Source organism: Myotis davidii, unplaced genomic scaffold, assembly GCF_000327345.1.
Source record: "Myotis davidii unplaced genomic scaffold, ASM32734v1 scaffold691, whole genome shotgun sequence".
Classification (NCBI taxonomy): Eukaryota; Metazoa; Chordata; class Mammalia; order Chiroptera; family Vespertilionidae; genus Myotis; species Myotis davidii.
Window position 1 is genome coordinate 34,561 of NW_006283227.1, and position 4,703 is coordinate 39,263.

Below are 4,703 nucleotides of genomic sequence, written 5' to 3' on the forward strand. Positions count from 1 at the left end.
TACCATTTGCAACGGCATGGATGGAACTGGAGAGCATTATGCTAAGTGAAATAAGCCAGTCAATGAAAGAAAAATACCACATGATCTCACTTATTCATGGATAATTGAGACCATTATATACTTTTGAACAATAATAGATACAGAGGCAGAGCTGCCTCAAACAGAGTGTCAAACTGCATCGGGAAGGCCGGGGAGGGTTCGGGGGCGGGAGGGAGGGGGGTAAGAGATCAACCAAAGGACTTGTATGCATGCATATAAGCATAACCAATGGACATAAGACAGTGGGGGATAGTGGAGGCTAGGGGACTTTCTAGGGCAGGGGGGGTGGAAAAAAATGGACACGTAATACCCTTTGTAATAAAAAATTTAAAAATAAATAAATAAATAAATAAATAAATAAAAAATAAATAATGAGGTGGTGCCTCTATTGCAATCATTCTGAAACTTGACTGAGTAAGCTTATTGTTGGTAATGGTATTGATGTGAAAACTCCAAAACTGATTTTTGGATATTGAGTAAATGAGTAAACATATGAGTTTGGCAATTAAAGTTCTCGCTCTGAAAGAAAAGATATGCAAATATGGAACTGAGGAAAGAGAGAAAGAACCTTGACCTGTAATTAAAACACACATATGTGAGGTAAGGTCAAGTTGCAAAAGAAATTAGATGGGGAGGGGTGGCACATGAGCACACATGTGCTTCCTATCTCTGTTCACTAAAAGTAGCTAGAAGCAATGATTTTACCTAGTCCCAAGATGTTGATTTAAATTACCCAAACAAAGGAATCAGAGCTCCTTAGAGAAATTAAAGATTTCAGGCTGGGACAGAATAGGATATACCTGTTGAGACCAACCATTCCATTGTAGTCAGAAACCAGTTGGCACTCTCTATCACATACTGGAGCTAAAATAACATTGGCCCAGAAGGGCAAAGGAGAACCAGCCATTTGGGACATAACCCTGCGTGTGGCTTAGAGGAACTCAAGAAGCTGAACTTTCTAGCCTATCTATCAAGGCTTCCTTGCCATACTCTCTTGTATTCTGTTCTCTTCAAGACTACAGACCGCTTTGGCTGTGCCATAAGGAACTAAAAAGAGAGGTTCGTGTCCTCACCTGAGATGGACATTTAGCAGGGGTTGTACATAGTTTGGGGGGAATCCAAAGACAGGGAATTCCCTGGAAGAATGGTCGGTTACCCTGTCTTTCCTCAGAGTGTCTTTTTCTGGAGCTCTTCTTGGGATAGTCTAATGGCTCTTCCCACAGGAAAGAATGATATCCAATAACCTGTGTGAAGCCTAATGGAATTTGATGTTTTTATCTATTTTGTTTTAAGGCTGTTTTCATGTAGGGAAGTGATTCTATCACTCCTTTATGCAGTGGTAGCCTGGGGAAGGGAAATTTATCTGGAGTCAAACTTGCTCAGCATCTCCTATGACAGATGAGTCAAGAGGAAAAGATCACAGTTGTTCTGCTAGTATTGAGGGGTATCAAAATGTGAGCTCTATCCCTGACTATGTATCTCAGTTGGTTAGTTCATTGTCCAGATACACCAAGGTTGTGGGTTCGATCTCCGGTCAGGGCACATACAAGAAAAAAAAAAAAGAATGCATAAATAAGTAATAAGTAGAACAACAAATCTCTCTCTCTCTCTCTCTCTCTCTCTCTCTCTCTCTCTCTCTCTCATTTCTGCTCTATATCTAAAAATCAATTAAAAAAAGATATGAGCTCAACAATTGCTGGGCTGCTCAGCTAGACAGCTAGATAGGCCTTATTTCAACCACCTATATTTTACTGAGCATCTATTTTATGGCAACTTAAAAAATACAGAGCAGTTATTTGGTACTTTGGAAGCCCAAAGATAATGAAGATATCTTAATCAGCTCAGGCTGCCATAACAAAATACCATAGACTGGGTGGATTAAACAACAGAAATGTATTTTCTTATATTTCTGGAGGTTGGGAGTCCAGGATCAGGGTGCCAACATGAACCAGTTTTGATGGGGGCCAATTTCTTGGCTTGTAGATAGCTTCAATCACATTGTGTAATCACATGACCTGTCCTTAGTGTGTGCTTATGGATATAGAAAGCAAGCTATCTGATGAATTTTCATATAAGGATACTTCTTATAAGGGTTTGCCTTCATGATCTCATTTAAACTTAATTCCTTCCCAAATGACCCATATCCAAATACCATGACATTAGGGCTTAGAGCTTCAACATATGAATTTTGCAGAGACACAATTCAGTCCATAACATGACCTGTCCTGAAAGAGCTCATAGTCTTTGACCACAGATATATAACTAAACCAACAAATACAACATCATGTGGAACATTCTGTAAGAGAGGCAAAGTCAAACTGCACAATTATATTAAGGGACCACTTTTTACCTCTTAGATGGACAGAAATCCCAGGAGACAGACATCAAACAAATAATACCACCATGCCACGCATAATTACAAACAATGAGAAATTCAATGAGGGGGAGCCAGGATGCTATTTCAGAAGGAATAAATCTGGGGCCAGAGAAGAAGCTGAACTGATTTTGATTAGGAATCAAGTCCAACAAGTAAGAAAACTTGCCCTTGTACCTTCGGACCTTATCCTCAGTGACAACTTAATAGAACCAAGAGTTGCAAAGGATACAAAATTCCCTTGAGCAATTGTGAATCAACTTTATTAATTTTATGATTAATGATCAGGACTACCCTTAGACTAGTAGGGTTTGGGGCCCACGGATCTTCCAACAGAAATACAGATTGCTGGAATTCCAAGGGTCTCAGATATTGTCTACTAAAACCTCTTTATTTCGTGGTGAAAATCCTCAGACCAGAGATCAGATCTGTTTAAGTTCATATAGCTGATTTCTCAGATGTCACACACTTTGTTGTGTTTTTGTGGGGTTTTTTCTCATTTACTGTATGACCTTGAACAAGTTCCTCAAGTGCCCTCTACTTCAGTTTCCTCATTAGTAAACTAGGAGTGGTGATAGCATCTATTCCATAGGTGTGCTGTGCCACTTCTGCAGACCATTTTAGTGGCACTAGAATTTGTGTCCTCTAGCTGAAGCCATCCCTCAAAAGGTCATCTGATCTGATGAGTAACTCTGCAAGCAGGTGACTGGGCCCTTTGCTTGCTCAGAGGCAGTTCTAGTAGTAGGACCTCCTACAGAGCTAACTGAGCTTAGGGAATGCCCAAGCAGCCATATCCATAAAGTTTGGATTACAAGTCTAATTGATGACAACAGTAATAGCTATCCTATATTGAACATCAACCATGTGCCAGGCACTATGATAGGAACTTTATTCATGGCATGTCTAAGCATAAAATCAGACTTGCAAAGCCAATAGAATCATCCATATTTCCACTGAGCCAAACCAGTTAGGGCAGAATTATCCATATTTCACAGAAGAAACTGAAACAAATGAGAAAGCAAATATTTCAATAGATATGACAGGAGTAAGTACCAGTATTCTTCATATATAAAAAGCTCATAAATCAGTAAGAGAAAAATTCAACACAAGAGACAAAAGACACAAGTAGATAATTATAACATTGTACATCATATAATATTATATAAATATTAAAATGTCCAACATGACTGGTAATCAAGATATGCAAATACAAATGAAACACTATTCTTCTGGTCCATAAAACTGCAAAATATTTTAAGCATCATGATACACATGATTGGCACTACCAACTAGTAAGATTTACGAAAGTCAGTTTGGCAAATTATATAAAAAGTCTATAAGAATCTATAATATTTGACTCGATATTTCTACTGAAAAACTTATTTCTCAGGGATAATGAGAAAAATGCACCCATTTATGATCAAGAGCATTCAACATTATATTAAAAGTCCAATTGGTCAACTAAACTCTGAAGAATAGTAAAATTATGTTTTCATAAATATATTGTCTACTATATAATAAATGAAAAACAGGATACAATACTTTACATCCAACATGCCCCTGATCTTATGTTTATATAGACATGTACTTTATACATTCATGCATACATCTGCATATGCATAGAAAAATACTGAAAGAACACAAAAAATATCCTAACAAGGTGACCTAAGGAAGTTAGGATAACTAGTGATTTTTAAATTTTCTTATAGTTTTGTATTTTCTAAATTTTGATGAGCTGCATGATAATCAGAAAATACATACATTTTACCAAAAGGCAGCTTTAAGTTATTCTAAATGAGTTTATATCTCATGACTTGGATGATTTCTACTTTAAAACAATGTGACAACAAAGAGAGGGAATAGCTGAAGTCTGTCAATCCCTAAGGAATTTCTCTCATAAAACCAGATGACACTGGGAGAATAGAAAAGAAAACATTTTATTCTAATTTTCTAAAAAGAGGAGGTGACCAATTCTATAAATCACAGTACCATTTAGAGAGTTTATAACCAATTGAATGACTGGCTGCCTACACACCCAAAATTCTAATTAACTCAACTGTGTCAGCTGGATGGGGACCTTGGGTCTAGTTTAACAATTTTCAACAGACCCTTGGATGCAGATATTGATGACTTGTAGATAAAATTTACAGATACCATGAAACTGGGAGGGAAATAAACTATATTAAAGTGTATAAGAACTCATGGTTATATGAAGGAAAAGCTGCTGAACTGAAACTATGAAGATGGAGTTTCATAAAGTTAGTGTAAAGTTCTGCACTTAAGTCCAAAG